A 24,271-nucleotide genomic window follows, 5' to 3' on the forward strand; every position below is an offset into this window, starting at 1 on the left:
TGCAAAGCGGATTTCCACAGGTACATCGATTTTGAAGTCTGTGTTGGAGAAACCGTAAATCTGGCCAATCAAAACTTGGCAGTTAAGGCGTTTAGATAACGCTTGACATTTTCCAGTTATTCAATTGTTCATCTAATGAAAAATAACATAATAGACATAACATGATAGACGCGTAGAAATATTTGCTATCACTTGATGCAAACATCTTTCCGATCTGTTAAGAAATGTTCGAGTTATAAGCATTCGAAATATGGGTAGGGTTAGCACACAAATCGGCAGAACAAATGTATGGAAAAAAAGGAAGTTTTCATGAATTTAAACCGTTTAGAAATTAGCGAATTGTAATGTAGAGCATATCAAACAAATCTTAGAGAATTTCCGATTCGATTGGTATGCAATTCGTTCACAGTGAAAATAGTTGTTAACTTTATTTCATAAAAACGTGACCTGTTTTCTGATTTGGCACCCTTCCTGAAAGACGTAGTTCTACGTCAGAAGTTTAGAGAAAGAACTCGATTCGATAAGATTCTTTCGCTTTACGAAATGATACTGATAGTTATAGGGTTCGAATTGATCGTTCGATTCAATTTACATGATAGGGACCAATATTTTTGGTGGATAGTTCTTATACTTCTAGTTAATTGGTTAATTGATCTCACAGACCGAGAATCAATAATTTTCATTTAATTAGAAAAAGTGATTCGTCTCTAATTGGACATCTAGCTAAATGGACAGACCTGTAATGCGACACGAATAATTGGATATTTTGATATGATTCTTTGATTGGACGTTTTTGTAAACCTCCTTTGTGCAAGTTTCAACAATATGATTAATTTTTTGAAGTGTTTTCAACCATTTTACTAGATTATGTATTTTGCACACTTTTGTAATGATTATTTGTTAGATTTTCCTGTTTTAACTTATTTTTCACATTTTGTTGTGTTTGTTGATAAGTCTATTTACAGGTCACAATCGTCTCTATTACGACACTGAGTGGTAAGAAGGTAACAGGTAAGGTTTTTGCTTTAAATAAATACAAAAATGCCTAAAAATAGCATCAGCAAAAAACCATTAGCAAAATTAGACACACGCACACGCCTGTGAGACAAATTGTATTTCCCAGTGCATTGATTGTGTACCGTTATGGAATCATTTAATTAAATAAATTAATTGAAAGTTATTATTAGGAATGCAACAACTGATATTCATCTATAGCTCCACTGACAATAATCCCATAAAATCGAATCTTGCTATACGTCTGGCATTTGGCGAATTCAGTTCTAGAAAAGAACGCTTCAGCTGAACTTGATGTTACCATCCAATTTCGTCAAAATTTTTACTGTCGCCCAAGTGAGTAGGATGGCGTAAGTGTATATCGTATCAACTTGTTTTGTAATGATCAAACATACAAAACTGCTTACAAACTGCTGCTTGTCAGGTGGTTTTTGATGAGATGAATTTTGTGAGAAAGTGCCAAAAAATGTGGATGAGCTTGAGTATATTCAAAAAAGGTTTAGCTAAAAAGGGGCGCTTGAAACTATTTTTTAAATCCATCGAAAAATGGATGAGCATTAAGCATCAGTATCTAGTTTTTTTTTCAATTTGTATACCTAATATATTCGCGAAAGACGAAATCGTTTGTTAAAATGTGATTCCTATACGATCGCTATCTTCCGCACTCGAACGGTCAAATTCGGTTTTCGAGATTTGGGAAAAATCGGAAATCTGAGAGGAAAAGATCGAGCTTCTGAATATCGATGCAAGATCGCCCAATCCTAGTTCAAACTTTGTTTTATTGTCTAGCACTAAATTCATTTTCTAATGACTTTTTGATAGAGTCAACGTTGGTAACCCGCAGCCTAACATTTTAACAATTAGTCGCCCGTAGTGCCCAAAAGTTTGGCCACCACTGCTCTAGCACATTTAAATTTTTTGTGTAATGTTGAATGTGATGTATTGGTGTCGTAAGTTTCTGTCCTTCTCGACGGAATTCAAAGCACATATTTAAGCCGGTGATTTCAAATCGCAATTGTAGTGGTCATTATGTACATGAAATGTTTGTTTCCTGGCGGCTTCAGTATTGAATGTTAGACTCTTTTACTATGTTTCTACCAGTTGATGTGTTTCATCAGTGTAATAAAAAATGAAGAGGCCAAATTAGAATTTCCTTTCATTGATATTTTCGAAAAAGTGGGCCCAGAACCGACACGATTGAAATCCATGCAAAATATAGCATAAAATGTTATTGGCCTAGAATTATGACATAAACAAAATGGGTGATTGATACAGCGCTAAATTATCATATGCGATCGGGCACCAATAAGCATACATTGTATAATCACAATTAATCAATTCGCCACACTATAATGCCATTCAATTGATGAATGCAACCATAAATAGCCTGAAGCTTCCGGATTCAAATTCCTGTCCATAAATATTTTACGCCGCAAGATCACCATCAGAACCAAATTACATTGAAGCTGCCAATCCATTGCTAATTTTGATCGAATGGTTTGCAATATTTTGTATGATTTCCCAGAGTGGACAAATAAACAACTATAATCGACCGAGATTTTAAGTAAAATGGCAAAATCCCTACCGGTGTCCTGACTTCGAGCAGTAAATTCCTACCTCACGTGTTTGACAAGTGAGTGAAGGGTGGGAATACACCTTTGTTAACCATAAGAGGAAATAAGTGATCCTGGTGGCAGGAGTCGTCGCTTAGCTATTCCCCCGTTTTAACCCGTTCGAAAGTTGGCACGTTCGCAAGTGGAACAGGAGTCACGTCCATAATTTTCATACTCATATTGTTTTACGCGACAGGAGAGCACAATGTGGGCGACCGGCGAAAGGAGTAGCTCACATTGTGTTTGCAAGTCCATACTCAGCAGGAACGGAGTCAACATAAACCCCTTTCGCCCCTTAGCAACTTCAGATGCTGAGGGGTTGAGACTGTAAACACACGTGCACATTTAGTGTGGCCCGGTTAAAAAAAATTCCTGTGATATAGCCGACATCGTTTGTAATCTATTTTTGAATCACTAAAATCAACGTAGGAGTTTAGTCAAAACGTCAGAATCTATACAGGGAAACTTCGATATAACGTACCCTCGTTATAACGTACCCTCGATATAACGTCACTCGATATAACGTACATTTTACCTCGATATAACGTACACATTTCCAAAGTGTAAAGGAAAAGTTTTTTCAATATTTTTTTCTGATAAAACAATGAATTACCTGTATTGTGATGCTAAAACAAGTTTTGTACCTTCAATATATCCCGAAATACAGCTGGTTTTATGATTCCGGATTCTAAATGAATCAATCTTTAATCAACAGTACGAAGGAAAACATCATGAGAAAGGCTGGCTTCGTCTTCTGATTGAAGTTATTCATTAACTTTACTAAAACAGCAACACAATAATGTATTATAGACTACGTTTGTGAGTACTTTATTATGCTTCGATATAACGTACAATTCGATACAACGTACAATTTTGAAAGTGAAATGTACGTTATATCGAAGTTTACCTGTAATAGGAATATATGTAAGATGGATTCGAAAATAATTTTCTCCAAAGGGTATTCAATGGGGATGCGATGCGGGAACAAAATTCACTTCTCCAGTCAAATCAACAATTATTTTTCTGTTAGCGTGTTGTACAAGAGACAACTGTTCCCTGAACGTTACTGAATTTGAAATGTATTTCAAAGAAACAGCTCCACGCCCCTCCTCCGACAAATTTATATATTGCGCATAAACTATGTTTATGTAATGTACCTAAAATTCATTACCCGGATTTTCATGTCAGTAGATCAGTAGATGTGACTGTTTGGTAACTGAATTGTTCACGTCAATTTTTAAAATTTGCGTTGTGACGGTTCCGAAAATGTTATTATGTATTCAGAGACGTTTAGAATGTACCACTGAAAACACTGTATCAAGCGTAACTAAACACGAATAATCGAATACTTCACTCAATCTAGTACCATGCGATTTATTCTCATTCAATGAACTCAAAAGCCAGTTCGATGAACTTGTTTCGAGCGCTTGGAGTACAGTTAAATTATCTGGATACACTAAAGTAATATAATTAATAACCAATATAAACTATAACTAAGAAACAAGTTCGGGATTGCTTCTGAAGGTTGCATCGAACGCTGATACAGAAACATGGCAATTGACGGGGACTACTTTGAAAGTAGCGGGTTGATTGATGAAAATCAAATTAGAACATGAACTTTTTATTCAGTAATTCCAGTTTTTACAAATGATTTTCATAGGAAACTGTTTTAATCCACACTCTATGTACCGTAATGCTCTTGAATTCGAACACTGTTTCATCGTATTCAATATCATACCAAAACCATGGGAGGTCTCCGTAGCCTCATTTGTTGCGCGTTCGCTTAGTAAGCGCCAAACAAGCACAATAACCAAAATACAAAGTTTTATTTTCCTTTTTTTATTTTCTAGTTTTTAGTACATAATCTGTATTAGTATACTCCTCTATAATAAAACCATTTACCTTTTTTTAATTTTTATTCCTCACCTAATTTTCTTAGGCATATTTTGATGATGTACTGTATTCTATAGGTCAAATAATTTCATTTGATTAAACCGCTATTTTGTCAAAAAGGATGTTTTCGACTTGTCCGAGGTTCATGCGGTAGCGGCATCTTTACTGATTCAGAAACTGTTCGATTTTTTTTTGTTTCAGATAGCCAGAAGGACTGGAATCGTGTAGGCCACGGCACAACTTTTCTGGTTGTGAATAGTTTTTCTCCGTTCAATTTTTGTTTTATTGTTAAAATATTGATGAACAAATAATGCTATAATGGAAAGTAAAAATATTCTTTGTTTTATTTTTACGGGGCTCGAAAAAACTTCCGAAATTCGTGTCAATACACTAGAATACCCCCTTAAGGAAAAAATATTTTCTTTCTGCTTTGCATCCTTTTGCTTCTGCGTGTCAGTGTAAGCTTTGCGCTGAGCACAAATTGTGCATATTCTGAGAATGCATTCTGAATTGAATGACTTCGCTCCATAGCAGAACAGCATCTGAGAGTTTTCCACGACATACATACAGTTCATAGTCTTCGCTTTTTCTTCCCTTTGTATGACGTAGGGCTACGGCTTTGATTTAGGATGTCACTTTACGGAATTGAAAATACACTTACCGTAACAATTATTAATACATTTCAAATACATAATGCGCAAAATCTTCATTGCGATATACATATACATATACTCAGGCGGGATATTTATTATGCATTTTTTTACTTGAACCACACAAAGTGAAGAAAATCAAGCAAGTAAACAATTCAACGAATAAAGAAGGTGTTTTTTTCAGGATTTGCTAGAGCTGTGAGAAAAGCACTAAAGAAATATTCATATCAAAGCGGTTCACTTGAACTGTAACACTGTAAACAAAAAGAATTTGAAAAAAACCTTACAATATCTAAACTTCAGAAATATGAATAGACGAGTTTCATGCCAACTCGTCTTATGAGTTGACAGCACCATCTCAGATAGTAGTGAAACGTTGTGGGTGTAAATACATGGTTCATTTAAGCAACTTTGCATACTTGAAATATTCGAAAAACAATTAGACTACTTTTTGGAAAAAGTCAATTTTTTTTTCTTATTTTTTTACAAAAAAATATAACTTAAAAACTATGATATTTACAAAATTCATGTCAAAAGATGAAATGTAGGAAATTGTTGATATTTTCACAAAAAATTACCAAAAAAATGTTTGAAAAAAAATTCGCTGACAAAAAAGTTATTTTAAAAATTAAAATTCACTTTTCTCAAAAATGTATTTCTTTTAAATTACCAGAAATACATATATGAATAGCCCTTACAATTTCCAACAAATCATCTATACATCAAAATATGGACACTTTTACAGGGAAAAATGTTTTCTTTGATAAAAATGCAACTTATCCCAATTTTGTTTTAAGTCAAAATAGCGATACAGGGAAACTTCGATATAACGTACCCTCGTTATAACGTACCCTCGATATAACGTACACATTTCCAAAGTGTAAAGAAACATTTTTTTCAATATTTTTTTTCTGATAGAACAATGAATTACCTGTATTGTGATGCTAAAACAAGTTTTGTACCTTCAATAAATCCGGAAATACAGCTAGTTTTGTGATTCCGGATTCTAAATGAATCAATCTTTAATCAACAGTACGAAAACATCATGAGAAAGGCTGGCTTCGTCTTCTGATTGAAGTTATTCATTAACTTTACTAAAACAGCAACACAATAATGTATTATAGACTACGTTTGTGAGTACTTTATTATGCTTCGATATAACGTACAATTCGATACAACGTACAATTTTGAAAGTGAAATGTACGTTATATCGAAGTTTACCTGTATAGTGTATTCGACAAAGTTTTAGATCTCATTGAAATGTGAACTTTTGTCGAAGACGTCAACTTTCTATCTGTTATTTGTTTTTGGAATATAAGTCATTTTTGTACGAAGACTCCTGAAAAAAATATTGTTTTGCTCGTTACATTTTTGTGTGTAAATTCTCACGTTTCACATGGTTTTGACATGTTTCCAAATACAGAAAAGTTAGCAGAGCATGTAAATTGCGAAAACTTTTTCCATGTAAATGTGCCCATCGTCCAATGTACTTTTTCTTTTTTTTCTTTGATAATATTAATGTTTAATTCGTAACATTTTTATGTATAAATTATCGCAATTTACATGCTCTGCTAACTTTTCTCTATTTGGAAACATTACACACAAAAATGTTACGAGCAAAACATTATTTTTTTCAGGAGTCTTCGTACAAAAAATGACTTTTATATCAAAAACTATAACAGATGGAAAGTTGACGTCTTCGACAAAAGTTCACATTTTAATAAGATCTAAAACTTTGTCGAATATACTATATCGCTATCTTGACTTTAAACAAAATTAGGATAAGTTGTATTGTTTTCAAAGAAAATATAAAAAAAGTTGTTTTTCGAAATAAAAATTTTAACAATTTCCTACATTTCATCCTTTGACGCGAATTTTGTAGGTGTCATAGTTTTTAAGTTATAAATTTTTGTAAAAATTCAAGAAAAAAATAATGGCTTTTTCCAAAATGTTGTCTAATTATGTTTCGAATATTTCAAGTATGCAAAGTTGCTTAAATGACCCATATCTTTTGATACATGCTTGTCCCTTTGGCATGCTCGGATTTCGGATTTAACGTAATTCACGAGTCGATGTCTGTCACAAGAGTGTATTTCTCTTACCAACTAACTTACGAGCTAAGTTCGCATATGATATTACATGTTTATTTATTATCATTATTGTTGTCTACAACAAGCGTCGAGCGGGGCGGTATGTTATTGTTGTTAGTTGTTGGAGGTCGTATACAGGGAAGTTTGGCGTGCCATAATAGCGTTCAGCCGATGTTATGAAATCAGTTGGTTTGGGGGATTTCCGTAAGGAAATCAAAAGTTGCTGACGAACAGGTGTTAGGTAGAGATTATGTAAATGTTGTTAGATATGGTATGCGGAAAAGTGGTTATGTATAAGAATGCGGAATTGAGGATGAGAAAGAATGAGGGTCAGGATGTTTTGTGTTTAATTGGAATTGAGGTTAGTTAGTATGCTACACTTTACACCCACAACGTTTCACTGCTTTCTGAGATGGTGCTTCGGCCAGTCGGCCAGTCGAGTTGGTATGAAATTCGTCAATAAGGAAAAAAGTGATTTTTTCAAATTTCCACACCAAAATACTCTAAGGGGGTATACTAATAAATTTCATCAAAAATATAGCATTTCAAATATATATCGATATACGAACACTTCAGTGTGGCTCTTGAAACGAGCATAGTCGTTTCAAATAGAGTTTAAGTAGATTTGACGCCTAGTAGTAGACAACCTATTGGAATCAGACTTAAGTGATAAATCGATGTAGACTCCATATTCAAAAAATGACGCGGCGGGAATTAAGTCACGAACAATATTCGTGAAACCGGAAGCAGTAAGGAAAAAGGACGGAAAAAAAGTATTCTAGAATATTCGATAGGTTTCGAATTCACGAAACAAAACCGACTCGATCTTTTTCCTTCTGAGCCGCCGAGCGAATCAGTTGATTCTTGGAGTGTTAAATTTCAATAGTTGTTTTGAAATTTTCGGAGTTTTTTTTAATAAAAATCGTGAGTTTGTGTGGAATCAAAAAAACAATAGAAGATTATTGTAGAACAATTCTACAAGAAATACGGTTGCAGCAGTTTTTGCGCACCAAGTGAACGGAGCCTTGTGGCTCCGCGTCCGGAGTATATTCAATTCATCATTGTGAATCGGTGCGTCGGTAGAATCCCCCGGAGTGGCCTATCGCCTCGTAGTTGCGTACTACTATAGGCCATTCTGGAGTGCGTTGGTCATCGGTGAGGAAGCTCGGTCCCACGGCTGCCGTACGCTACAAGCGGCAACACTCCACCGTGGTTTTGCCTCAGTCAAGGGAAAAGACTGCCAACGCAAGCGAGATTCCCGAAAACTCACGTCGGTGAACGGAACGGTGTGCGAGCGCATCAGCAAACATCAGGCTGCTCCATCGTTCCATCACCGGTGCTGCAACGTCATCGTTCGATTCGTGAGTACCCTGAAACAAAAGTGTGCGCACACAAACCCCTTCCAAGTAGGGAAAACCATTATAGAGATAGGATATACACATAGAGTAGGGCTAAGAGCGACGTCATAGTTAGGAGTTAGGTTTAATTTGGAAAAAATAGACGATTGAAAGAAGGAAAGTTTCTGGATTAGTTTTTTTTTTAAATTTTCACTTAATTTTTGGTGAGTTAATCTAACTGATTTGGTCGATTTGGTTGTTTCCGAAATCGAAAATTTCGGATCGGTTGTAAGTTGGTTGTAAAGTCAATTGAAGGTGGATACTGTCGCGTGGCCAAGCGAAAACGCTAGTCCGGGCAACCATAACTTTGAATCCCGACAGAGGGCCGTGGTCCTCTGGCGCGAAAGTCGGAGATTTTGAAGACCCGAGCAGGATCCCCCTTACACTCTTTTGAACAAATAATTATTCTAAATAACTGGAAAAGAATATTTTTTCGTGTATAATTCGTCATCAAATACACCGTGAGGTATAATTCACAACCACACACAGATCCGAAAAGAATTTATAAACCTTGAAACAGATATCCTGTTTCCAAACCACTCTCCAACCATCATCCATCCCCTGTCGATATTCAATCCGCAACAACTCCATCGCATAATCGGAAAGCATAACAACACATCCCCACAAACCCCAGGACAGAACCGAAACTGTGTTGTGGCTGCTACCTTCAGAACCACTTTCTGCCGGAAAAATACCAACCCCCGGTCCCGAGCTAAAAATGGAACGCGCAAACCATTTTTTTGCTGGTTTTAATATTGTGTGTTGTCGTTTGTAACATGTTGCTGAAATCCATTTCCATTTGCACGGAGTTCGAAGCCGTGTGGACTGAGTGTGGAGTGAGATTGAAATCAGCGCAATAAAAAGGGATACTTGGTTTGGAAAAAAAACAAAACACGGGTATCTGCTGATTAAAACTTAATGGTCCCAATGTCTGTCTTCCTGATATAATCTTTAATATTTTCGCTAGGGAGTAAAATCGATGAGACAATCTCTCTGTATTATATGCGGAAAAAGATAACTTGAGTACTGTTCCATTTTTAGATGTTTGCTGTTCTACAGTTATACTGCTCGAAGATTATGATTTATTTGTATTAATTCATAAACAAAATGAAAAAAGTATTAACATCCAACCGCTAGTGCGAATCCAAATCGCTAGTGCGGAAGAGAAAAGCAGTAGCCCTAAAATGAGGTTTCATGCGTCCCGAGAATACCATTACTAATTAGATTTTCACTTCAAATGTTTCTCAAGGCTCAAAGGAAAACGCTCATTCGAGTCGATTTCTCGCTTCGGCAAGTCTTTGATGTGGAGGATTGTAAAATATGTATCTTAACAATCCTGTGTACCAAAATTCATGGAAATCAGCACTTTAACATGATTACGTAATATTGTTACCTTGACTCGACAAAACATCAAAGGTGTAAACTCCTCAAAGCTCCTCGGAATAATTAACTTCGCTAATCGATAGCAATCATACAGATGGGCAAAATCGTTACAATTGAACCTGATCCAACAGGGATATGAGTCTGCTTACCACAAGCGGGGCGCCACTTGCTTCACACATACCTAGCTCGCGTAAACACCATTTTGCCGTTACATTTCCGCTCGCGAGACATCCAATGAGTGTGAGACAAATTATGCACGGCAAACAGTTTGCCGCCATCCGCGGAAGTGAGGCTATCAACTACTTTGAAGCCGACCGCAAAGCCACTGCTTACGTCAGTAATTACAAAGTTGAAGATCAGAACGCAGAATGCAGTTCTGGGAAGCTATCAGCCCGTAGCATTTCATCATGCCCACAAACATCCCACCAACGTGACGCGTCGTCATTATTGTTGAGAGTGTTCGATAGTGCAATTATCGTGATTGCAGGGAAGTTCAGCAGCAATTATAATTATCGGAGTTTGATTATTAGAGCGAATCGTACGGTTGATGGAGACAATATAAGCCGGAATTATTGTATCACACTTCAATAATCGGCTGCATTGATCTATGTTGATATGGTTTGAACCAGTGGGACTGGAAATCGTGCGCTAGCAAATATGGCGTGATCATGTTCGATGAAGGTGATAACAGAATGCCATTGATGAGCTCTTAACACGTCAAAGCACATATCATGAAAGGGTTAATGGTTTTGAATTTGTGTGAGAGTTCTCTGCACACAGAAGTTCTCATTCTACAGTTCTGAACATGAGTGTAACATAACTGTAATGAATAAATTAGTCTTCATCCTTCTTAGTACGTGCCAAATCGTTTCAAAGATACACTCGACAAAAAATTAGGCGAACAGAGTGCGAAGTCGAATTTTTTTTAGTAATTTTTGACATGCTGTAATTTCATGAAAAATCAACGCAACAGTGTACAGGCTAATTCCAATGCAATTCCTCGCTAAAATCATCGCGACCCAATTCCGCATTCCTAAAATTCCAAACAAGCATAACCACTTTCCCGCATACCACATTAACATCCGTGTCTAAGACTTTTCCGCTTTCTTCTCTAGCAACTCTCATCATAACACAGGTAAGCTAAACGCTTCCGCCTGAGTTAAAATAATGAAGGTATTTCCGTAAAATAACCCTCATGGAAATTCCGCATTTCCACACATATTTTTTTTTTTGCTAACCAACGCAATAGCAATATGGGAAAGTAAGATCTGATAAAATGTTCTTTACTGACGGTTCATTCATAAACGGGTCCACTGGCTTCGACATCTTCATTGAAAATTCCAGTGCCTCTTTCAAACTCAAAGATCCTTGTTCCGTGTATGTCGCTGAACTGGGTGCGATATATTACGCATTAGGGATCATTGAAACATTGCCCATCGACCACTATTTTATTTTTTCAGACAGTCTCAGCTCAATAGAGGCAATCCGCTCAATGAAAGTTGACAAACGCTCATCTTATTTCCTAACAAGAATAAGACAACTATTGAGTGTTTTGGTCGAAAAATTATTCAAGATTACCTTAGCATGGGTTCCCTCTCATGTCTCGATTCCGGGGAATGAGAAAGCGGACTCACTAGCTAAGGTGGGCGCTTTAGAAGGCACACTTTTTGATAGGCAAATTGCTTATAACGAATTTTTCCACATTCCTCGTCAGTATACGCTCGTAAGTTGGCAGCACATGTGGAGTGATGATGAGTTCGGTCGTTGGTTACACACGATTATCCCTAAGGTCTCGACGAGTGCATGGTTCAAGGGATTGAATGTAGGTCGTGATTTCATTCGCGTGATATCTCGGCTTATGTCCAATCACTACAACCTAAACGCGCATCTCTATCGCATTGGGCTCGCAGCAAACAATCTTTGTGATTGTGGCGATGGCTACCACGACATCGAGCATGTTGTCTGGTCGTATATCCGGTTCCATGCTGCTCGCTCTCAACTCTCTAGAGCACTGAGAGCACAAGGCAGACAATCGGATATCCCCGTCCGGGATATCTTAGGTAGCCGTGAGCCTGATCTTCTGCTTCATCTATACGTGTTCCTCAGAAACGCCGATGTCAACGTTTAATGATGTTTCCTTCGTTGTTTCCCCGTTTCATATCCCTCCTATCCGATCGATAAACTTTTACTTAGTCGCGGCAATACATACACACACTCTTTACAGATGCACGGGCCGAAGGTTGTGCAGTCCACTGATCATTCAACAAGAGCCAAAGGTTGTACCGCTCATGACAACTCTACACGAGCTGATGATTGCGCCGGCTAGTGACCATTCTATCCTGGATTCCTCGAGTCGAGAAAGACGCACCACGCTAGATATGGGGTACAGACTAGGGAGCGTTGCTGATTAATGGTCAGCTGCATCCCAATAGGAGGTATCCCGTGTCGGGCACACGTACAGAGCATCGAAGACTGCAACATACCAATTATGAGAACACTTGTAATACTAACCTCGAGCCAACCGCGAGTAATCGGTTACATATTACATAGTTGTAAGCAAACATTGTCGAAATATTGAACTCCCGGCCCCGTTAGGCTGACGCCATGTGAGCCTTAATAAAAATATATATTTTGGATAAAAAAAAACGCAATAGCAAACCCAATTAACCTTATCAACTAGTTTTCATTTGATTCCCAGAACGTTACTGTATGACTTTTTCATACACATATTTTTCTGTTTGAATGAAAAATTTCTCCTACGTCTTTGATTATGAATAATTCAAGAGGTAATGATCGCACCGCAAATCGAAAGACAGTTGTGAAAACAGCAATAAATTTTGTATAAAACTGATTTTTTTTTTGTCCCATTTATTTATTTTAGGCTCATTGGAATTTTAGCTGTAACAGAGTCGAATTTTAATCGTGTACATGTCACATATTTATCATATGTATAATTAGCACATTACACAGTTACCATTTTTCGGCGTTAGAGTATTCCCTTCTATACCATTCCATATAGTACACATTTACACAGTAGCAGCCATTTAGGCGTAAGAGTTTTCTATCTGTTCTTCCATTATCCAGTTAGACCGGACAGCGGAGACAGTTGATTGATCATTGTTGAGTTATTTATAGAACAGCAGCCCGATGTCTCTTGCAGAGCCGTGCAGTTGTATGGATGAATCGATCATATTTCGACCGTGGATCGATCTCCATCGCTGATGATTGTCCACGCAGTTATTCTGTAACAACACAAAGATGGTCAATGAGGGCCCTGAGTTTCGAACTCACGATCGATCGCTTACTAAGCGAACGCGCAACCAATGTGGCTACGGAGGCTCCCTAACTAATTTATTGCTTGAGCGAAACAAAATTTATTTGAATTTTTGGCATCGATATAAAAAAAATTGCCAAAACAGGTTTTTTTGCAGTGTTTTAAAAAAAATCTCCTGTAATTTTGCGAATGTTGCAGTAAGTTCTAATGTAAGCAGGCAAATTTTTAACCTTTTCAGCCAGTTTGGAGTCAATTAGAGGAACACTTCATCGCAAATCGTACCAGTACTACAGTAATACTACAAAATGCTATTCGATTCTCAGACTGAACGATTCGGAACTTTCGTTTTCATGAGTTTGTGGGTGAGGAGTGCATGTATATGTGGGAATACGTAAGTATACGTGTGAATATAATCACTCATTGCTAGGATTGCCAACTATAATTTTCAAAAATAAGGAAGAATAAAACTAGAATTCAGGAAGAAATCAAGATAGTTCATATTTTTTTTTTCTATATTATAGTGACTTTCAATACTTTTGGCTGGTTCGTCACTTTTACCTTCCATTTCGGAAGAATGTCGGGAGTGAGAATTGATCTTGATCTTCAACGTGAGAGATGGATGTTACCGCTACGCCAGATCGACTCCACTAGTTCATATTGGGTTGTCCGCAAAGTTCGTGTTGATTTTTGGGAAAACAAGCATAATTGTTATAAGCAGACTTCAAATATGAGTAGAAAACTTTAAAATCCCAAAAATAGTATTTTGACATCTAACTCCTATATTTTCTAGTTCCGCTGCAATATCATTCTAAAGTATTCCTGATGAGCCAACGATTAGAATCTTCAAAAAGCACGATTTTACTCCATTGTACTTATAATAATCAATTAACTTTCACCTTAACTTTGAAATATTACACTTTTTTTACTTGAAAAAAGTCATATTTGAAATTTGAAATTTTTTGACGTAGGATTACGTCTTTCGGGAACATATTGGGGTACAAAATCTAAAATGGAGCACATCGTGAAAATTGTCCAATTTCAAACGCTTATTGCTCGGTCATTTCATGATGGATTGATGGAATTTTTGCGTCAATCGATTTCGACACTCCATAACATTTTTTTTATATTGAAGAAAATAATATATGTCATGAAACTAATTATCAAACAATTGAAAAACCTCAACCCCTATCCTAATGGAAATACCCACTTCTGATTGGTCGAAATCGACGACACATAGGGCGGGTCCCTAACAGAGACATCAAAACCAAGCTGCCTGGGGGAAATCGGCATTGCAAATACATGAAAGTAGGGGGAACTTTTGTTCCTACCGAAATGTGTTCCCTAACAGAGACATGAAAACCAAGGTGCTTAGGGGAAATCGGCATCGCAAATTAATGCAAGTCGGGGGCATTTTTATATTGCAAGTAGGGTGAGTGATACGAGCAATTCTAGCAGATAAAATTTAAATTTGAAACTTTAATGTTGGTTGCTTGGTGAAATAACATATCATTGACCGATAGTGCATTGTGAAAACTTTAGCACAAGTGTAAGTGTAAAATTGTATATGGTAGCAGTTGTGTTAAAAATGACTTGATATATGGAACAATTTATTTCAATTTTCATAAATAAAAACCAAGGTATGGTCCAGCTCGAGAACGGGTCGTTTGGTTCAAGATGTCTGTTTTGTTGTGTTCATTGTCACTCAAGCAAAGTTTATACGGCGAGAAAAATTGGAAAAGTGAAGAAATATTAGAAAAAGTGTTTTCTCATATGCTCTACATATATTATTAGGTGCTCTTAGTCCAACTAAAATTTACATTAGGTTGAATAAATACTTATACTAATAAATAAGTAAAAGTTATAAAAGAAAATCACCTTTCCTATTTCACATATGTTTTAGCTATATTAAAGTAACATGTTTTTACTGATGAGAAAAAATGATAATTGTGTTCGGTATTGGTAATTATTTTGTATTTCATTGGTGGGTTTTTTTTCTTTATTTCATCCATACATAACAAAGGAGACATCTCGTCTAGGATCAAAGAAGGCGGTTTTCATCATATCTCGTTCCACTTCAGTATCTTTTATCTGATATGCACCATCCAATGACTGTTTATCATCCTTCCGTCATCACCACTTGTTAAACACTGTTGGAGTGAACAAACAATACCCAACAACCAAACAAAACGGCCGTTTTCAGGGCCACCAAATTATTATCGCAAAGTTTGACGATGTAATTCTTCAAACATATCCAAAATCAAAATATAGCCTAACGGAATCCTGTTTTTATTGTTCATTTATCATGTTCTCTTCTTGCCTGTTACATAAAAAAAGACTTGGCCAGTAAATTCATTTTCTCTTCAAGAAAGATTAAACAATAGTAAAAACAATGTTTGTCAAAATGAAGTTCTCACTTTTTATTTCATTTCAACATAGGATGTAGATTCAACTTGTTGAGTGTTCAGTAGTTAACTTGGCCTTCAACAACATTTCAACAACAGTTGTGGGTCAATATCTTCCCAAGCATTCTCAAGGGCCTGAAAATAGTTATTCTTGTTGGTAAACCCTCTCTTATCAACTCGTGAATCCAAGATGGTCCACAAATTCTCTATTGGATTCAGATCTGAACTCTGCGGGGGCGGGGGAACGGAAAAATGTCTCCGGCTTCTCCTCGATATGTTTCGAGTCGTTATTTTGCTGGCAGGTCTATGGAGTCGGAGTCGCAGTCGGAAATATTTTACCTACTAAGTTAAAGGACCCAATTAAATCAAAATATTTTTTTCAATACACAAAACTTTATTTCATCAAAAGGAAACTTTGATGTTAGTTTAGTGTATTAGCATCATGATCACAGATGCCTGATATCCTGACAAACACTAAATCTTGCCTAATTTTTCAGAAATGATCCTGCTTTTTGTACTTTTTACATTATCAGAATGAAAACTATCAGTGAAAAATATACTAGGATTCTTGTCAAAGCTGCCTTAGTTGAAAATGAGAACGGTAATAATAGTTCACCGGTCTGGTGCGGTGTGAATCGATAAATGGTATGTTTTGTTCCTTCGGTGAGTAAGAATACATTCTTCACTAACTCACTGTAATGAATGTGTAGGTTTTTGGGAAAAAATATGAATGATCAAAAGATTCCTCCAAAATTCTCTGGATAACAAAACCTTCAACTATATGGCCAACATAAACATACGAGAAAACAAATATGTTCTGAAAGGATATTAAAGGATAATCTCAAGGCTGGGTAAAAGATAAAAATCACGAACTTTTTTCATTTTTGAAAATTATAGTTGACAGCTCTGATCATAGTTAGTAATACGAACTAAATGGGAATAACACGTTGCAAAAATACCGTAGAAAATTATGCTCATTACGAAACATCCAACCAGGGACCGTTAGATTCTCTAACATTCATCTAACATGGGATGCGATAAATTAAAAAAAAACATCCTATTGAAGAACCTGGTTTCGAATTATTTTTTTTCAGCAGGATTCGGAGTCGGAGTCAATGCTAATAATTGTGTTGAGTCGGTGTCGGGAAATTTTAATCCGACTCCACAGCCCTGTTTGCTGGAACACAAATTTGTTTCCCAGCCCAGTTTTAACCAACGAAACCTTCAAATTCTCACGCAATGTATCAATGTATGAGTCTGCTGTCATAATACCACATATATTTTTACCAAAGCACCAACACCGGCGCAAGAAAAACACCTTGTCACATTCTCTCCGTCATGTGCCTTGAATATGCTGATCATGAAGAGCCTCTACAGTTCAGCGCCATACGCGAGCTCGATTTTTAAGTTGAACAATTCGAATTTGGACTCATCAGTCCACAAAACAGTCTTCAAAAATTCCAAAGGCTTATCAATATGTTCTCTAGCAAATTCAAGCCGTTTCGCTTTGTTGACTTTGCTAACAAATGGCAACTTAATAGAAAACCTGCTCTTAACCTTCTGCGGTCGTATTAAATTTGGGATGGGTGTCGTACTGGTCGGAATTATTTTTTTTGGAATGGAATGCAAGATTATGAACAAATAATTTTATTTTTAATTTTTCTTTTGAACTATATACTGAACCATATATATGTATTAACTTAGCAATGTGTAATGTTTTCATATAAAAATTATATTTTATAATTCGTCTTCGTGTGAAATCTTTCGAAATAGTCTCCAAGAGTAAATCATATGAAGTATAATCAATACACAATGTTATTTTCATTATCCTTTGAATATGTGACACTTTTGCCATTGATGTAATAAATGTGTAATTAATGCCAGCGATGTGTGTCCGAAAATATCCGCATTTTTCACTTTTAACAAAGATTGGGGGTCTTCGTAGCCTAATTGGTTGCGTGTCCGCTACTAAGCGAACGATCATGAGCTCATAACTCAGGGCCCCTCAACTGACCATCTTAGTGTGTTATTCTAGTTACTATGTCCACGCAACAATCATCATGTGTCGGTAATCCCAGTCCCTTACCGCTCACATTTTTGGTCTGCTGCATCGTTAATTGGCACTATTAATAACGCAACAAAGGAAGCCTCATATCAACAGTAGTCCCGCTTCCAACATTCGAGCCTAATAAAATAAACTGTTGGGATAAAAAAAAAAAGATTTTTTAGCATGAGATTATTCAGATGACATTAGAAACTTATGCAAACAGTTTTTCTGCTCTTTAAAAACAACTTCTTCAACACAATTCAAAGTTACTCAAATAATGATTTCTTCATATCCGGAATGATCGGAACTTTTCACTTTAGATAAACATAGATTTTGTCGCGTGAGAAACTTATGTGATTATTCAATTGACATGAGACATTTATGCAAACAGTAGTTCTGCTGTTATGACTTTTGTCCCACATTCCTATGCATTCAACGCACTGTGCGTTACCTTGTGTGGGTGACCACTTTGTTTGATACTAAGTATCGTTGTCTATTATTCATATGAGCAGTATATTGATTCGTGAACAGGTTCACTAGACATCATGCTTCGTTTAGGTAAAGCATAAACTGATACTTGGTTGAGGAAAATATAATATTAGCATGGTTTCTTGCTGTGGTGGCTGAGAGCAGACAAACGACCACAAAGAGTTAATACTCTTAATTCGGCGATCCTTCTGCGTAGAGTGCTGTCCGATATCGGTTGTTGAATCGCTTCTTCGATCTTTCTGAGGGCAACCTTCGGATTTTTCTGAATTTCTCGAATGATTTGCGTATCGGTTCGGGAGTCTGTTCTACGTTTCTTTTCCCTTACTGGACGATCAGCTTCTGAATCATAGGTTTAAAACTTTGTCCAAAGTTTGGTTACCATTGCTTTGCTGGATCCATACTTTTCACCAGTCTTACGATGTGATTTACCTTTCTCCAATGTCACGAGTAACAAGTTTTCGGATCTGCAAGGGAATAGTTTTGTTTGCCGCCGTATTATTCATGGCTATTTAGATAATTCGTACTGAATCTTTCTGACCGACAAAAGAAACCAGCAACGAAATCAACAAACACTTGGAAATGTCAAAACAATAAAAAACGAGGGGTGATTGAGAAAATTTGAGAAAATGAAAATGAGAAAATTTTTAATTTTTATGTGGGCACTTTATTATGACACATCAATTTTACAACACTTATCAGTTAAAAAATTTTTTTTTCAAAAATGTCCATCAATAATTGCAAAAATGAATAACATTACCAAGCTTAGAAAGTAATATTAATACGATTTAATGAATTTTCCAATGACTTCAGAGGTGGAATGTGATTATCAGAAAAGTGGGCACTTGATTTTGGCGGTTACTGCATAATCGATTCTGTCCAATCTGTTACTTCGGGAATACGGTTTCGTTATTGTGGTTTTAGTCGAAAACCTGACCGAAAAAAATCAATTTTGCTCTCGTTGGTTTATGCCTGCGGTCTACGTTTTGCAAGGAAAGAGCTTACAAACATTTGTCTACAAATGGTGATACGTCTTTTTATATTGTTGCTCCAGAATTGAAATGTCCTGGTACCCAGATTTGTGAACTATTGCTGTATTTGCATGAAAATAGCGTGTTCGGAATTTGAATCATGCGTCGAAACTTGTTTCAAATTCCGAACACTACTTTAATACTAATTTGAATGAAGATTTCTGCATAAAAGATAGTTGTTTAATCCATTTATAGTAGTTCTACCTTTCCTAGCACTCAACACGAAAACAACAAACAAAATAGTTAAAACAACTACAAAAACTAAAAAATAAATAATGTTTGTTATTCACGGAATTTGCTAATGCAAACATTTTATCAGTGGTTTTGACTGTCACTTTTTTGCAAATGGTTCGTATTATAAACTATAGGCTGTACCGATACTTTCAAATGATGTTAAAATGTAGCATATACTCTAAAGAATGTCAGGGCTTTCAGTATTCAGTTATTCATAACATTAAAGTTTAGTAAATTTACAGTTAAAAATGAAGTGTTCGGAATTCGAGATGAAACGTTAGAATTCCGCAAATGGTTACTCGGTTTCACTTTATTCTATTCAGTTCATGTGGAAATCATTTTCTCTAATGAAGACCTTCAATGTTCATAGGCGAAATTTTTCGATATCGAATTCATCTTAAAGTTTAACTCCGAATAACCAAATAATCAACTTTGAATGTTGCATAAGAGCACTATTTGCTGACAGCAAAACATCCGCATAATCGGCAATATTTCAGCTTACACCAATTCACTGCGTCAACGATGCGGCGCTCCTCCGAAAGCAAAAAATAAAAACAAAAACTGCTTTGAGTGAAAATTACGCCATATTTCATCGACTGGCTGTGCATCTCAACCTCTAAATAGAGCACGAAAGAGGAAAACAAGCGCCAGAAATATTCCCGAACGAAGCGGAGGAAATTTCCCCACAGGTTACAACCCGAGTTTCGTTGTGACAGAGGTGTAAAGTAGTAAAAATGTTGATCCATAGCACACAAACTCCGCACCCAATCCAGGAAATGGGAATTCATCACTTTCGTTCGCGTTTTGTTTTCCCCAAGGTGTGAAAGAACGCTTGTGCTCGTTCGCAGAGGGCGCGTGAAAAATGGACGATGATTAAAATGTCGTTCGTTTCGGGTATTTTCCCGTTTTTCCGCACCGAAAGCGAACGAGTGATGTGCGAACGGGTGCGCAATTTCCATCGGCGACATTAATCAATGTAGCTCAACCGAAAAGTAAAGATTTCGAGCGGCTGCAAATTGCTTGCTTGCTTGCGCAATGCCGCTGCTGTCGCGATGGAAATGGGTTAATCCCGCCCATCGGATCCGAGAATGAACCGTGGAATATTGATTCGTGTTAACTTCGTTTACCAAATGGAGCTGAAATGGTTTCGCATTTGGGATGGAAATTCTTTGACAAAATAACTTAATGGGGCCTTTTCCACCGCGAGATTATATGTAAATCATTTTATTTTTTTTGTGGTCGTCTAAATGCAGCTTCCGGGCTAACCTTTGCACCTAAACAACACTTTATCTAATAAATCTCTGTTTTATGTTTCTTCTTTTATCAGGTCGAGCATTTGAAGCACAGTTGTCGGTCAGGATTTATCAATCCTGTGCGATCTGCTGCCGACGACGACGGCGAAGCTGGTCGAGAAAGATACCCTGATCATCTTGTACAAGGTGAGTAGCAGCAAGACATTTTACTCTTAAGTATCATCATTCAGTTGTTTGTTTGTTTGTATATTCGTATTTCTGATGCTGTGTTTTATCTTTACCCACGCTCTGCCATCCGGCAATGACCGGAACGACTGCAAAGGAGCTGACAAACACTTTTTAGCCATTTTGTTCAGATAGGTTTTCAGGCAGACGGAATGACGTTCTGATAGCAGCTTTAACGCAGCTTCAAAGCTGAAAATATATTTGATTGGTTTAATGTTTCCTCAATAAACTTTAACACTCACATTGTCCTGTTCCTTTTCTAATATCCTATCTGAAACCTTACTGACTGCGTATCTGACTAGTCTTATCCAGTTGAAATGATAGTGACTGCTAACAGAAATAAAATGAGACTTTAGCATAAAATTGACTCTACTTGATTGTTTACCTTTACTAACTTTAGTAAATTTCACTTTAAGATTACCACAAACAAAATAAATTAACTAAACTTTCCAAATTTTCAAAAGCGAAATTTTTCAAATCAAGTCGTAACACGTTTTCAAAATGCACTTTGTCACGTTTCGAATGAAGTTCTCTGCTATCGAGATGGAAAATGGAAGGTGGGAAGTTTTTTTTAAATCTGTTACGCCACAGATTTTGTTTATGTATGTTACTTTTTTTATAATAGTCCACTACATAGGAAAAGTGTTATTATTAAAAGTAAAAATAAGCAAATGAAATTAGTTTTTTTCCTAAATCAATGCTAGCGTTCAAAATCATAAGGGCCCGACATTTTAACAGAAACTGAAATTTCAGTATTGTTGAAGTGTTCTAAACTGAATTTCAATTCAATTTTACTTCTCGTTACGTCGACCAAAAACGTAAACGAACAAAGTCAGAGTTACATAATCTTTTGTTCCTTTGACGGACATTTTGCAGTGCATGGGAAAAAAGGTTGCAAGTTTTCTTCATGTAAAATGAACTTGAAAAATAAATTTAATTGACTACGTATGACTTAGATTGAGACGAAAAGTTTTCTGTTTGCGTCTTAATTTTAGACGACTGAAGTTTTCAGCAAGTTTTCAAATATAATTATGAAAAAAGTAAATACAATTTATGACAAAAGTCAAACTTCCACGAAGTTGCTCTAGAATCCAAATATAGTAGACATTAGAATACTATTTCTGAAATCAAAGAAAAAATTAAACATTTTAGTTCGTGATATGTTTTTTTTCATTATGCGAAAAATATGATTTGGAAATCTGTAATTAGCTTCTGTATAACCTCTTTCAACGTTATTCGTTGACACATTCTATTTTGTATCATTTGAGTAACTGACTGGTATGCCTGGTATGTGAACTTCCTATCTTCCTGGATACTAACACAATATAAAATCAACACAACCAAAACGCATGAATCTTCCCACCTTCTATTCTTCATCTCGCTATGTTATGCTCCGCTTGACGTTTTGCATGAAAAAACTGGGTTGTGCGGAACTCACCCAGCTGTCAAACGAGATTGCCCTGTGGTTTCGTCACACATTTGATATTCTTTTTGATTCCAAAGTGTGTTTCACACTTGCTCGTTTGGAAGCCAGTCAAGAGCTGTTAAAAATAAACTGTCCAAAGGGCCAATTGAAGTCATTCAATAGCGTAATTCGCAGTTTTCTGTTAGATCGGAAAAAAAAAATCCAGGCAAAAGCTGTCTATCGAAAGTATTACAAAGCAATGATTGATATATGGTGATTTCGACGCAAGTATAAGAAGATAGAACGGATGGATTTTTCCTGCCAAAACAACAACAAGATAGGTAAAATAAAGAACCCATCCATCTGCGTTCGAAGAATTTGATTATAAAGGGCCTGGCCGGGTAAGGGAGTAGAAAGTGCCCCAAACCAAATCACCATCTGTATGCCAAATATTGAATAGGATATTAAATAAGAAATTTTGACGGTTTATTTGAACCCCTATGTGGTTTAACATAGGATCTATAATGAAAAATGTACTTTTTCGTTTATTTCACGCCATTCTGAATAGCTTTGAGACAAAAATATGAAAAAATACTGAAAGTACATCTTGAGGTGTATCGATAAATATCTTCAAACTATTTTTTCATCAAAAAATCTAATAATAAAAAAAATTTAATACGCGGTACAAAAAAAAAATCATATATTTTCTGGCATTTCGAAATTTTGAAAAAAAATATAACTTTGAGACCCACTTCTGCTCTAATTTTTATTTAAATGCATTCGCATGCGTCTTTTTGTGGCGTAATTTTTCATGAATTTTTAAGAGCATTGCGAGACACAAAAATAATTTTCTTCATCGTCTGCATTATTATTTTTATTTTCTTGAAATCGATTATTTTATTGTATTCGTGGTTTTTAATTGTAAGATTAAAATAAAAAAAATTAAAACAATTCAGATTTTTTAAAGTGTTCTTCTCATTAATCCGAATGATCTGAAATTGTTTGAAAATATTGATCGATACACCTAAGAAGATGTACTTTCAGTATTTTTTTCATATTTTTGTCTCAAAGCTATTGAGAATGGCTTTAAAAAAAAACGAAAAGGTGCATTTTTCGCCACAGATCTTTTAGATATTTCAGGACTCAAATATATGGTAAAGGGCTCGCACCTTCCTCTTTACCCCGTCCATAAGGTTCTGTACAACGTCAGGTTGTAGTTTTTTTTGAACAGAAATTCATTTTCTCTTGAAGTCCGCCTCCGATTTGACAACTTTTGGGTTCTTCCGGAGGGCCTGCTTCATAATCGCCCAATATTTCTCTATTGGGCGAAGCTCCGGCGCGTTGGGCGGGTTCGTTTCCTTTGGCACGAAGGTGACCCCGTTGGCTTCGTACCACTCCAACACGTCCTTTGAATAGTGGCACGAAGCGAGATCCGGCCAGAAGATGGTCGGGCCCTCGTGCTGCTTCAATAGTGGTAGTAAGCGTTTGCGTCTTAATTTTAGACGACTGAAGTTTTCAGCACCCTAATTATGAAAAAAGTAAATACAATTTCTGACAAAAGTCAAACTTCCACGAAGTTGCTCTAGAATCCAAATATAGTAGACATTAGAATACTATTTCTGAAATCAAAGAAAAAATTAAACATTTTAGTTCGTGATATGTTTTTTTTTCATTATGCGAAAAATATGATTTGGAAATCTGTAATTAGCTTCTGTATAACCTCTAAATTTCCAGGCAAAAGCTGTCTATCGAAAGTATTACAAAGCAATGATTGATATATGGTGATTTTGACGCAAGTATAAGAAGATAGAACGGATGGATTTTTCCTGCCAAAACAACAACAAGATAGGTGAAATAAAGAACCCATCCATCTG

General features: G+C 36.2%; 1 protein-coding gene across 7 annotated transcripts in view; it reads left to right on the plus strand.

Annotated features, from left to right (window-relative positions):
* Positions 1-24,271, plus strand: part of LOC129780406 (uncharacterized) — a 171,965-nt gene that overhangs the window by 85,691 nt on the left and 62,003 nt on the right. For all 7 annotated transcript variants that reach the window (XM_055788656.1, XM_055788663.1, XM_055788658.1 and 4 more), the window contains one exon: positions 20,842-20,953. The gene's annotated coding sequence lies outside the window, so the exon portion shown is untranslated. The remainder of the gene's footprint in view (positions 1-20,841; positions 20,954-24,271) is intronic.

Source organism: Toxorhynchites rutilus, chromosome 3 (assembly GCF_029784135.1).
Source record: "Toxorhynchites rutilus septentrionalis strain SRP chromosome 3, ASM2978413v1, whole genome shotgun sequence".
Taxonomy (NCBI): Eukaryota; Metazoa; Arthropoda; class Insecta; order Diptera; family Culicidae; genus Toxorhynchites; species Toxorhynchites rutilus.